The 14,060-nt window shown below is 40.4% G+C and overlaps 1 protein-coding gene across 5 annotated transcripts in view; it reads right to left on the bottom strand.

The window, feature by feature from the left end:
- The window catches only part of HTR4 (5-hydroxytryptamine receptor 4), a 159,854-nt gene that overhangs the window by 12,000 nt on the left and 133,794 nt on the right, over positions 1 to 14,060 (bottom strand). The window lies entirely within an intron of this gene.

Genomic DNA, 14,060 nt, shown 5'->3' on the forward strand with positions numbered 1-14,060 from the left:
AACCAGAAGCAGGCCGCATGTCAACATTTTCTTATAGGTCTAACTTGCAACATCTCTGACATGGTTCATGCCAATATTAATGTATGTTGCTTGGGTGAGAGTAGCCAAGTTAGCGGAGGGTTGCGAGCAAGTGTGATGGCAAATTATTATTCTTTTCCATGCACCTATTGAAATATTTGGTGGGCTGTTGTTATTTTCAACACACAGTTTCCTGGTAGACATCCAAATCAGCACATAGCCAGAAATTACAGGTGTCTGACCCTTAAGTGCCCTCAGAGTCCAACAAGCAGATGGTAATAACATAGCAAACCTAGATCTAAGCTACAGTGTTCCTCAAGCTCACGGGTGCATCGAGTTGTTCAATACTACGGTTGTCAAAACAAACAGAAGCTGAAGGTGAGCCGAACCCTTTAATTAAGAAATGCTACTTCAACAACCTCCTGTAATTGAAGCAGATGAGACTGTGTTTATTACACCAATACAAATTATGATTATTAGCCCAGTGGTGCAAATAAAAATTCAGTGACCAATTCCAAGACAGCCAGCGGTATTATTATTATTATTACTACTACTACTACTACTACTATTATTATTACTACTATTATTATTATTTACTAAGCTTTTGGGCAATAGCTTTGAGCAACTTAGACTTTAACCTAAGGGCTATATTGTTAATACATATAAGCATTTTAAACTAAAATAAGTCTCCCCTCCAATGAACACAATAAGGAGCAGCCAGATACCCAGCTAATCTTTTTAAAAACCCAGTTGTCATGGTTGCATTCACAATCAAGATGCTCACATATTCCAAAAGTGCCTGTCTTTGAGATTGATATAATGCTAGGTGAATTTTTAAAAAAGTACTAGAGGATAGGTTTGTGCAGCATCCTTTCATGCAGAAGATGTATTACACATTTATTCCAAGCTATGCTTGGATAGCTACCAAATGAATCATATACTTTGCAAATCTGGTAGCATCTGAAGGGTTTCCTGAGAGTGAGGAATCCCAACACAGACTTGGACCTGATATAAGATGGGACTTCCATTATGGACCATTCTGCAACTAGGAAAACTGCTACACAATAGCTTAGACAATTTCTTTAAGTCACGCAACTCAGTTTTTGGTCAAGTAATGTTGTAACTTTTAGTAACTTTAAGCTTTCTATAAGATAGAAGGGATAGGATCTAGCAAATGAGCAGAGGGAGGAGTTTTTTTAAGGGGATGAGGCACCTTGATCCACGCTGCCACTTGCTTTATTTCACATAGTGACGGCATTTTGAGCATGGCTCTGAAGATAATAACTACTACTAATAATAATTTATTATTTCTACCCAACCCATCTGTTGGGTTTCCTCAGCCACTCTGGGCAGCTTCCAGCAAAATATTAAAACGTCAAATATTAAAAGCTTCCCTAAACAGGGCTGCCTTCAGATGTTTTCTAAAAGTCAGATAGTTGTTTATTTCTTTGACATCTAGTGGGAGGGCATTCAACAGGGCGGGCACTACTGTGGTTTTAACCATCAGTATATTTCAAATGGGAGACAGCTATTATTCAGGCACTCTAGTCCCAAGCAACATTCTGAATTGTGCCCAAAAACAAACTGGCATCCAGCACGGGTTCTTGAAGATCTGGCAAACTATGGTCTGTGATGCTTCAGCCAGTTGCATTTTGCACCAGTTGTAGTTTCTGGATAATTTTCAAAGTCCGTTCCCCACCAAATACATTGCAGTAGTCTAGTGAGATGTTCCCAGGGCATGGATTCCTGTAGCCCTGATTTTCTCCTTTTTTCTTTTTAGTAATAGGAACTTCACTTGGGAAGATAAGAACAGCCGGGTCTGATGAAATTGTAAGTTACAGCTAATGTAGCCCCCTTAATAGCCCCCATACACTCTAATGTGTAATTTTAGGAGTTGATAACACAGACTTCCATTTAAAAACCAGGAAATTTAAAATGAACCATACAACCATTTCAAGTTTTCAACGATGTATGTGTAAAAAACATACCCCAAACTACAAGTATAACATTGTGTCAAAATAGCTGCTAGTTTTAATTTTTGAGGGAATCTCTCAGGTAATAAATAGGAAACTACATTTCCTGAAATCACAGAGGAACAAATCCAGTGTAATGCTAAGGTGATTGTTCTGTGAGTGCAAGGATTTCTGCATGCATGGCTGAATTATCTCTCCTCCCTCCACAAGATGTTCTGGAGGTTCTCCTGATCCCCCAAGCCAATTTGAGGGGGGCAGGCATGCATGGGGGGGAGGAGGATGGGGGGGAAGCCCCACTGCGCTACTGGAATTCCTTACACGCACATCTGCTAGTGGAATTAGTTAGCTGAATTCAGCCTCAATAGTTTCCTTTAATAATAATAATAACACCTTGCACTCATAAGTTTACCATTTCAGAGATTCCTTTCTACTTTCTGCCTCTTCAAGGAGGTTTTCAAATCTTCTCCACTGCCCCAAATGTAAGAACTTTGAAGGTGAAATACAGAATCTTAGATTCAATTGGTTTCAATTTTAAAGCACTGTAAGCTATTGTGGGACAAACACATTCCAACTGCTTTTAGGAGCATTCACAAAGGGAATGGCTTGAAACATTTTAGAAAGTGCCTGTAGAAGACATGTCACTTTAGCCAGGCAACTCGATTTGCTGTGGGGCTCTTTTGTTTGAGAGACTGGAATTCTAAGTAATTTAAAGGAACACTTCCATAGTGCTTTTTGAGAAAACTAGATAGAGCCACCCACCTATAGAAGCAAAGACTTTTCTCTTAATTTGAAGGGCAGCAATGAGTCCTCTTTTACTGGGCCATGTTTATATTAATCCTGTCTTTTACTTGTATTTGGGTTTCTTTGGGTTTCTTACTTGGTTGTTTTTAATTGCTTTTGTTGTAAGTTGCTTTGGGAGAGACAAGGGACTAATAAATATAATATAGTGGAATGGAATACATAAATAAATAAATAAATAAATAAATATGCAGAGAAAGATCATGTAGGCGGTACAATTTGTACCACTTGAAGTGTGATTATAACATACATTTCTTCTGAACAGCAAAACATATTTTTCAGGGTGGGGATGTGGAGAATGGGATGCTCAGTCTAAAGCTTATGTCGTGTTTATAACCTTTTGAAAATAAGAAATAAATGGAAACATGGCCTATGCTGAAATGAAGCCTTTTTGGACATGCCAGTTTCTTCGTGTGATGATTTTTCCATCCTCCCAGATAATGAATAATTCCATCCCTGACACCCCCTTGTTGCTTCACTGCATTGTACATTCATCTAAATACTTCACTAAAACTAATCTTTGCTGATCTTTTCAAAGTCTCAACATAAGATTTATTGGAACATGTCAGGACTCAGCATGTGCTGGAATAAATGTGACCTTTAAACTAATATTTGGGTTTCTTCCCATCATGGCAGCAATCCTAGTTTTTCACCTTTTCCTTTAGTCATAAAGCATTTTCCACCAGGCATGGGAATCAAACTCAGATTGCAAGACCCTCAACTGGCAGTTGAAAAGCTCAGTTTGGAAATGGAAGGAATAAAGAATCTCCTAAATGAGTACTGTGTTAGGGATCCATGTGTGACATAGAGATCTCACCGTTTTGTGGCATAATAGGAAGAAAAAGACATTAACAAAGCACTGTGAGATACTGCAGCTATTACTTGAATTTGATTTTCATGGGCAAAGAAAAGTCTAAAGGAAAGGACAGGTGATGCACACTTATTTATTTATTTATACGTGCAGCTCTGCTTCCCCACATTTAGGGGTCCTCAGAACAGCAGAGTTCATTTTGTTCTCAGGCACTACTAGCATCACACGGTTGGGTGTTAAACTCTTGTGACATTTGACAAATGCCCCACAGTGGACCCGTTTATTTCTTAATGCTGCCTACCTAATAAACCAGGCGTAGGCAAACTCCGGCCCTCCAGATGTTTGGGACTACAATTCCCATCATCCCTAGCTAACAGGACCAGTGGTCAGGGATGATGGGAATTGTAGTCCCAAACATATGGAGGGCCGGAGTTTGCCTATGCCTGTAATAAACTAGTGTTTCAAATGCAAAGTCATCTTTTGTTTATAGCTAAGAAAAAAGAACCAATGAATTATTAGTATGATCAGCCATCTTGAAAAACAGTAAATCATTGGGGTCTTCTGTTCCTATCAGGGGAGCTATTATCCGATTCATTTGATCTTTGATGTGATTAAATTCCAACATTCAAAGATTTACATGAGCAATTTAAACTTTATTATCTCTGTGGCTGCCTTACTGTTCCATCTTCAAATGGTTTAGAATTGCACATTAATCCCTTGTTCTGTAGATATCTCTGGAGGGTCTTTCCCATGCAATAGCACTTAGCTTTGTGAGATAATAACTGTATGTAATCATAAAATCTTCATAGCCATCAATAGAACAGTCTGCCATAATGTTAAACAAGAGTTTCCAATGGCTTGAGCCAATTTAATCATATACTCCTGATTATTTTTTACTATCAAGGGGCAGTTCAAACACCAAAATCAAAGGCTTTTCTTATGTTTGTTCATTTATTGAAGCCATCAGATGTGCATACTCAAAGTATCAACCCAGCCAGACAAAAAAAGAAGAGAGAAACTTCTCAAAATTTAAAAGTATTTAAAAACAGTATGCAAGACCTTACCATGATTAATTGCTGCAGTTTTAAGCAAATTCTCATTTAATTCCAATAAGAAACCATGAAGTAGTAACCTGTGGATCAGCTGGAAATATGGCAGAAGCTACTGTGTAACTGGGACTCTTAAAGTCAGTCTGACCACTATCTGTATTAATGCAATATTTTTCATCCTCCTTTTATATTAGGCTATAAGCTCCTCGATGGCAGGCCCTCATCTATTTGTTTTTTTACTGTTGTGCTTATGAATAATCATAATATTTATATAAAGAAAAAAATGATCAGTAAGTCAGCTGCCTCAGTTTAACTTATTTTCTTTTAAAACAGAGTTGAAGGACATGCTAAACCAAACAATGGCTTAGTTTAGCTCAGCAGCAAAACAGCAGGGGAGGAGCAAAGTGCCTGTGATCTTTTCAGGAGACAGAATGTTTGCTCATAAGGACTAAGTCCTTAGCACTACATGCCAGCAAGCAGTACATCTCTTAGCCTAAACTACCACACAGGGTCATCACTAAGACAGAACAGGATCAATACAGGTAGCCCATTTTAAGTTCTTTGGAGGGAAAGTGGGACAAAAACATGACTGGAAAAGAAAGAAGAGCAGGAATCCCAGTGGTCAGGAGCAGTGTTTCAATTACCTTGCCTAGATATTCACTCTCAGTACAATCATTGCACATATATTAATCCACATTAGGTATCTAACTTCACTTAAACTTTATATGGATACTAATTACCAAGAGCAATCACTGCCTAAGTATACAGAGGTGACATACAGTCATACCTTGGATCCCAAACGCCTTGGTACTCAGACGTTTTGGCTTCCAAACGCCACAAACCCAGAAGTGAGGGTTCCTGTTTGTGAATGTTGTTTGGAACCCAAATGTCTGATGGAGCTTCTGCGGCTTCTGATTGCCTGCAGGAGCTTCCTGCAGCCAATCAGAAGCCGTTCAACTTCCAAGGTATGACTGCATATGTATCTTGAGGCCAGGGAGGTGGGAAGAGCCAAGTGCAAAACAGTGGCTCAGAGAGCACAGTCGCTCTTCTACAAATCATACAGCAACCTGCTAGCAGGACCCAATTTACCTTCTACTCACCTGTACTCCAGAATACATTGAAATACTGGGAAGAACTGAATGTTGTGATGTTGCAAACATTCCACCGGCAAAAGCATTTCTGCTTGCTTGCTGGTACAATCTCCCCTCTGCTATTCTCATGTGCAGTTCTGGGGGTTCTCCTGACACTTCAGAGTGGGTTTTGGGGAGACGGAAAGCCCCAGTGCAAGTCCTTACATGGGCTTCTGTTAGTGGGACAAGTTAGTTGAATCTGGCCCATTTTGTTCTTGTGTATAGGACATCCCTTGGGGATGTAGAATATCTCCAAGGTCAATAGCAGCACGACCTTGTCTAAATGCCATCTTCTCATAGCAGAAGGGCAAGCTACAGCCAATACTTCCTGCCTTTGAAAGGAAACCGCGCCTGTGCGTTAAATGTGAAAAGAGCAGAAAGATAGAATGAACCAAAGTCTTGCTCAATTCCCATGATGTTCTTTACATGAAACCTATAGTAAACATCAGTACAATACAATTTCTTCAAAAGCAGGCAGAGTATTTGCCTGGCAAAACAGCATGCTCAGGGGGGCTTGTATGGTGAAGCCTGATATGTTGTACACTGTGCACACTGCATTTAACATGTGTGCTCTCTGACAGTGTGACAGCATCTCTGATGGTGTGACAGTGCTGCACACCAGGCTGCCTTCAGTTCACTGCATCTTTTTTTCTATGAGGTAAAAGTTTTCCAAGGTTCAGTAGTCAATGCTTTTAGAATAAATACCCCTTAGGTACTTCACACAACATTTACTGTCACCAAAGCTTTCTCGGTGTAGTTGATGATTAAACACAGCAGCAAAGAGCTGGCATGTACATGAGAACAATTTCCTAGACAAAATTAGCTTCCAGGCAGGCAAAAGTGCATCAGACAGCAACTAACGAGTACTTTCACTGAACTGCAGAAGACCCTCTAGAGAGATAAAAAATATATATAACAAAGCTATGTCTCTGAAGCCTCTAGAATTCTAATGCAGAAATGAAGTGAGGTTTTCTCTCTCTTTCTCTCTCTCCTTCGATGTCTGCTCTGGGATACTAGAGTCATGTTGTATTTTTCTCTAGAACTGCATGTAAGATAACAATTAGGGGGACCAACAAACAATTAGGCAGACCTGATGAGTTGCGGACCTTGGGATCTCAAATTTCAGTAGCGCCCTGTGTGACTCTGAAAGTTCCTCCAATCAGTGAACTTCCTTTGAGCCCAGATATAATATGGTCTACCACAACATAACATGCCAATGACTTCACAAGTGATATAAAGCTTCATTAACTATATGCTAGCTATATACACAGACAAACTGGAACGTGTCCAGAGGAGGGCAACCAAAATGGTCAAAGGCCTGGAAACGATGCCTTATGAAGATCGGCTAAGGGAGCTGGGCATGTTTAGCCTGGAGAAGAGGAGGTTAAGGGGTGATATGATAGCCATGTTCAAATATATAAAAGGATGTCACATAGAGGAGGGAGAAAGGTTGTTTTCTGCTGCTCCAGAGAAGCGGACACGGAGCAATGGTTCCAAACTACAAGAAAAAAGATTCCCCCTAAACATTAGGAAGAACTTCCTGACAGTAAGAGCTGTTCGACAGTGGAATTTGCTGCCGAGGAGTGTGGTGGAGTCTCCTTCTTTGGAGGTCTTTAAGCAGAGGCTTGACAACCATATGTCAGGAGTGCTCTGATGGTGTTTCCTGCTTGGCAGGGGGTTGGACTCGATGGCCCTTGTGGTCTCTTCCAACTCTATGATTCTATGATTCTATGATTCTAGCTCCTTACAATACTACCGTAGCATACACTGACTATTGTCATCAGATCAAGGCCTGCTCCATACTCCCTCTTTGTGATGAGCAAAATAATTCTCAAACATTTGGGAATGGCTCCCGAGTGAACTCAGATACAAGTACCACAAAGGAATGTGAAAGAGTTTGCAAAATTAATTTTGCATGGCCTTTGGCAGTTAAAAGGAAAATTATGGCCATGAGATATATTTTTCAGTGGTTGCTGTACTACAGCTCCCATCATCCCTGACCATGTTGGTTGGGTCTGATGGGACTTGTAGTCCAAAAAATCTGGAAGGCACCAAGTTCAGGAAACCTGGTTTAAACCATGTTGAGTATGCACATGTCTCACATCAGGGCTGGGAAACCTGTGGCTCTGCAGGTGTAGGACTCCTATTGCCATCAGTTCCAACCAGCATGGCCAATGGTAATCACCAAGGTGGCTACACTTTCCCCTGCCTTATATAAATATACCTTATGCTTCCCTCGCTCCATATTTTATTGTGTTTTTAACCAACATGGTATTGAAGTACAACTGTGAATTCCTCTTAATTTCAGACCAGCCCTCCCCCGCCCAATCCATCATTTCATTGGCAACTTTCATGCTGAGAAAGTTAACAGCCTCTAATTTGGATATTTTCATGAAAATTTATTCAGAGAATTTGAGGGAGAGAATGTGTGTGTTACTGAACAGACTGTTCCAGATATGCATCTTTATGAATCAGTTTGTCACAGCTGTATCTTTGAGCCAATGAGAGCCATCTGCACTGCTCACTTCCATCCTCTGTTGTAAATCACTTCGCCTAATTAGTTCCAATTAAGTGCTTCAGGCAATTTCTTGATCTCAGTCATTTTCTTCATTTAATTGTAGTAACACATTGTGCTATCCTTAGGATCAGCACTTTTCACAGTATTTTAATCCAGTAGCTAAAGGGGTTAATTGGCCTGCAGGGTATACAGAAGGACATGATAGGAACCTCTGCCCTCCTGTCAGTTTCAAGTAATTAATAATAATTAATTGTTCTTCATACAAAAAATATTTCTACAGATACAGATGCATTAAGATGTGGGGAATATGGCTTTAGTTTTCTCACTGTAACACTAGCACTTCTGCCTCATTTTCCAGTGTTCCCTTCACATTGCAGCGCTTGTGTTATGGAATTGTGGATTTTTGACAGGTATACTGACATGTCACACTAAATTTCATTCACATCAGTGGGAATGCTGTGACACAATAATCAATACTGGACAACATCATCGCTCTCCTACCCTTTCCACACATAGAATCATAGAACTGTAGAGTTGGAAGAGACCCTCAGGTTAGATTATCTAGTCCCACCCCTTGCAGTGTAGGAATATGCAGCTGTCCCATATGGAGATTAAACCTGCAACCTTGGCGTTATCAGCACCACACTATAACCAACTGAGCTATCCAGGCTGCTTCTGTTTCCCCTTTGATTCCTGTATAAAAACAACAGAAAACACCACTTGGTTTTCTGAGTTAAGGTGGCAGCATCCCCCCTCCCCTGGAATCAAATAACATGGAAATGAACACTTAAAATGCACCACATTCCATCGGTTTTATTAAAGTGGCTTTTTGCATTACAGTGGTACCTCAGGTTATAGTCGCTTCTGGTTACAGACGCTTCAGGTTACAGATGCTTCAGGTTACAGACTCTGCTAACCCAGAAATCAGGTCAAGAACTTTGCTTCAGGATGAGAACAGAAATCGTGCGGCAGCAGCAAAAGGCCCCATTAGCTAAAGTGGTGCCTCAGGTTAAGAACAGTTTCAGGTTAAGAACGGACCTCCAGAATGAATTAAGTTCTTAACCTGAGATACCAATGTATGTGAAGCTGTAAATATAATGTTGAAATCACAGTTAGGGTAACATCAGAGAAATGGAATGAAGTGCTGCGTGAACACAGCCAATGACATGCAGGTCCAGGGATGTATTCTCTAATGATTCCCATCAGCACAAGAAATTCTGTTTGTACAACAAGACTTCCCTCCCATGCCCTCCATACCATCCACTCTCAAACCTGCTGCAGATGGTTGAGGGAAAATCTAGAGCAGATCTAGGGGTCCACAAGGAAAGGGGGGGAGAGAATATTCCATTGTGCAAGCAGAATTCCTTGCACTGATGGAACTTTCATCTCAGTGGGTTCCACCCACTAACATAAGACATACATACAAATTGCACCCATGTTGTAAGGACTTCATCCTCACACATTCATGAAACCATCACTATTGAATGCTACAAGAACAACCAATTTATTACTCTTCTTATTCTGTAAAAATGACCATGTTCACTGATTTTATTGAAGCTAACGACTTGAGAGTAAAACAGAAACAAAACCCAATGCACATAAGCCAGATTTACCCAAACAGGCTATTCTCAAAGAGCACAAATTTGAAATGTGTGTATACAGAACAAGCATGGCGAGTCAAGCTAATAATCTAATAATAAATACTCCCTCATTGCAGGGGTAAGATAAAACACACATTCTGTGCAAGAGCTTCTATCTGTGTCAGAGGAAACACATTCTAGATCAATTTGTACTGGTGAAAATATGGTGTAACTTCATTGACATTAGACCACCTCACTGCTATCTCTGACAGTTTGGCAAATGTTAAGTGCACACTACCAACAAAACAAAACCTTCATCTGGAATTCATTTACGGACTACCGCAGCATTAGATGATAATCGCTACATTTTAGGTACAACATCCTCACCAATGTATCCATCTTAATAGTTAAAATTAGTCTAGGTGAAGCCTTTTCTTGTAGAGAACTCACAGTAAAACAGGCTTGATCACAATTAGGCCTGGCAGGAGCAGACTGTCAATTACAGAACAAATGCAAGAAGAGCCAAGTGACATATATCTGCCTGCAGCTGTTACAGATGCTGTAGGATGACATTAAACTGGAAACTGCACCACTTGATTAATGCCTTGAGGCAATGCTCAGGTAATTAATGAAGTAAACAGGGTCAGCACTACAATGGCTGCTTTGGCACAGATTGCTGTACTCTTGTATTTTTGAGAGGTCTAAAGATTTTTGATCACACACTAAAAGAATGGAAAAAGTAAGAAAACAAGTAGTAGGAAAAGGCCCAAGAGACTGGCCAAACACAAAAACAGAATTGGCTCTCAGTTGAAAAGGGCGAGTCAAAATTGCCATAAAGAACTAAAGGAGGTTTGAAATCACCTACTGCATTTTATTCCCTGGAGATGTGAAACTCTTATACAGTGGTACCTCCGGTTGCATACGCTTTAGGTGACATACACTTCAGGTTACAGACTCCGCTAACCCAGAAATAGTACCTCAGGTTAAGAACTTTGCTTCAGGATGAGAATAGAAATCGTGCTCTGGCAGCGCGGCAGCAGCAGGAGGCCCCATTAGCTAAAGTGGTGCTTCAGGTTAAGAACAGTTTCAGGTTAAGAACGGACCTCCGGAACGAATTAAGTACGTAACCAGAGGTACCACTGTATACAAAGAAATAAAGAAAATGTCTGTTTTATATGTATGTGACTTAAACATCTTTTTTTTTTCATTTGATCAGGAAATGTAATGCGTATACAAGTGAATAAAGAAGGCGACATGATAGATGAACAGAGAACTCAAAAATGAATTAAGCCTGACGCTGAATAAGAGAGAGTGACCTGGAGAGGAGCAGAGAAAAGTTTGCTCTGCATACTCTCGGGTGTACAATATGATAGGTCAAACAGCCAACCATGCCAGTCACAACCAACAGCACAGAATGCAAGGAGTCACAGGTTGGAGCAAAGGAAGAAAACTTATTCCAACTCAATTTGCCTATTACAAACAATGGATCTTAAGAGTCAAAAGCACAGGTCTTTTGCATCTACCATTAAAACCAGATTGTCATAAAACTGGAGATTGAACCTGGAACCATCTTCATGTAAAACAGGCACATTAGCACTAAGCAACAGGCTCTCCACACCAAGTTAGAGGAGTCTTAGGGGAAAGTGGTCTTTGTTTCACCATGTTCTCTGTATCATTCCCTTTTTCATTACTACAGTCTTTCATCATGTTATTTTTCTGCATTTACAGCACAAATTATGGGTACTATTCTGTCCACCAGTGCATGCAGATATTGAAGGAAATATTTAAAGTCATACCGAAAAGCAGATTTGCTCTGTAGCTTTATTGGAAAGAGATCCATTAAACACCTGCACATGTGCATGTTAAACATACATCACTGTAGAAATGCACCATTCATTCAAGCAAACAACCTGCTGGTTATTTGTTTTGATTTTAGTCATTTTGTCATTGAGCTGCTGCTCAATGTCTTGTCTGCATGATCAATTTGTTGACATATACTTGGATTTATTGCAGGTGAGAACATTCTTGGAGCATATCCTCTAAAGCTTAACATAGCATTCAAGCTCACTTTAGAATTCCATATACAGTAATTTACAAAGGCAGTTCAGTTGACCCAAAGCCCTTACACATCTAAATGCTGCTTTTCTGGTACATATGGCAGTACCATTCAAAGAGCTATGACAATTATACTGTTTATAGCTCTGAAAATGGCGCTGCCATCTGCACCATGATTCACCAGGAAGGCAGAGTTCAACAGGTGGACAGTCGTTTGGTCTGCCGATCTAGCATGCTAAGTTTGTAGCTATCACCCCGGGAACTGGACTGAAAACAAAACAAGCACAACATGGATTGGACAGAAAACCTTCTAGCTTCCAACTCTGTGAGAAAGTTCATTTTCCAAATTTGTATTATTAGCAGCTGGAGAAAATTCTATTTTGTTGGTCACATGGGATATCCCAGTAGTCAATAATTTCTCATACACCACCTTTTGCCACCATTTAGCCAGTAAGAAGCTTCTCAGAGGTAGAACAAGTTCTTCTTCTCTTTTCAGATGCATCACAACAGAAGAGGAAAAGAATATTTGCTTGTATGATGTCCTGTTTGCAGGTATATCTTCTTTGCTGCAGTGCAGTGTAAAACACTCAATTTTCATGACAATGTTTGGCCAGCATACACATTGGACAATGATTCACAAAAGCATTCCTGTGCTTCTCCACTTCAGTATCTCCTCAAGATGCCCCTCTTTGCTATGGCTTTTGACACCTGAGATGTATATTTTTAGCACCCATTTTGTCTTTGAGATTGTAAATTTTTTTAACATTGTGTTTTAATTGTTGTACTCCACCCTGGCACTTTAGGGTGAAGGATGGTAGTAAAACAAACAAAGAAATAATCATTTGCTTTCATTCTTTGTGTTACATTGTATGCTGTGCCATGTGGCTGCTTGTTAACAGGCAGGGAGGCATAGTTGGGCCTTGAATCCACAAGCATTGCCATGTAGAACCAATGTCACTGCTGGTAACAACATCCTAGTTATTCTTTGTACTGGTGTACCACCAAATCTCCCAGAACAAGGGCTTCTTTCCTTGGCTATGTGAATTCCAGATGAAATGCATCCGTATATAAGAAGAGGCTAGCAACAAGAAAACTTTCTTTCCTAAAATAGTCACAGTGGTTGAGTTGGGCTAGCTATGTGTGCTTCAAGCTGAAAAAATGCCATTTAAATCCTGAAGTAAGCAAAGTTGGATTCTGCATAGCATATATATGCTGCAAAAGTGATACATACTTTGCATGCATTTTATTTAGAACAATTTATTTGTTCCATGAAGAAGAACAGAGAGCAATGCATGGCACACCAAAGCCTGGCTCTTAGGAATGGAAATTCTATTAAGTCTCCCTCCCTGATTCTTCTGAGATTTAAATCAGACACTTTCAGCAGTCCAGCCATATTACGCAGTAAGTTACCTCTTATGCCCCCCCCCCTTTTTAAAAAAGCTGTGGCCTCAGGATGCTGAGTTCTGTGCTCACTTACCTAATTTTGCACTTTTCAATGCTAAAGCAGAATGATTCATGGAATATACACAGCCTTGGCCTTAATGGACACATCAGAAAATGCACGAAAGAGGAGAGAACAGAAAAATGCTCTTCTTTTGACACATTATAGATGCCCACAACCATTACTGAAATAAATGTGCAGAATTTCAGCTTGTTTCAGGCCATTCATCAGTGACACAATTTCCCCCCTTGGATCTGGGCTTGATTTGAGCCAAGGGAGATAATTAAAAATAAGTAAATGCCTCCAAATACCACTGAGGAGCCAATGTGAGGCTGTCCTAATGGCACATAACTGGGATGAGGGAAAAGGTGGGACATAAATGCAATAAATAAATAAAAACCCACGGTCCAGCTGCTCAGGGTAGGGAATGGAGAGGGTAAGCCAGCTCCAAGTGAGACCGACTCAGAGTTCAATGTAACCCAGACCAGCTCAGCACCGCCCCCTCCTCTCCCTCTGCTAGTGAAGAGCCTGGCAGCATGTCTCCTGCCTGCCCCTTTGGGAGGCGGAAGATGGTGATCAGTACCAGAGTGATGCTTGCAGAGGAAGGGACACCACTCAATCCAGCACCTTGACCCCTCCACCACCCAAAGTGTGGCATAAGGGGATCTTGGATTGCTCTGTAAATAG

The sequence above is a fragment of the Podarcis erhardii genome, assembly GCF_964252035.2.
Source record: "Podarcis erhardii genome assembly, chromosome: 2".
Classification (NCBI taxonomy): domain Eukaryota; kingdom Metazoa; phylum Chordata; class Lepidosauria; order Squamata; family Lacertidae; genus Podarcis; species Podarcis erhardii.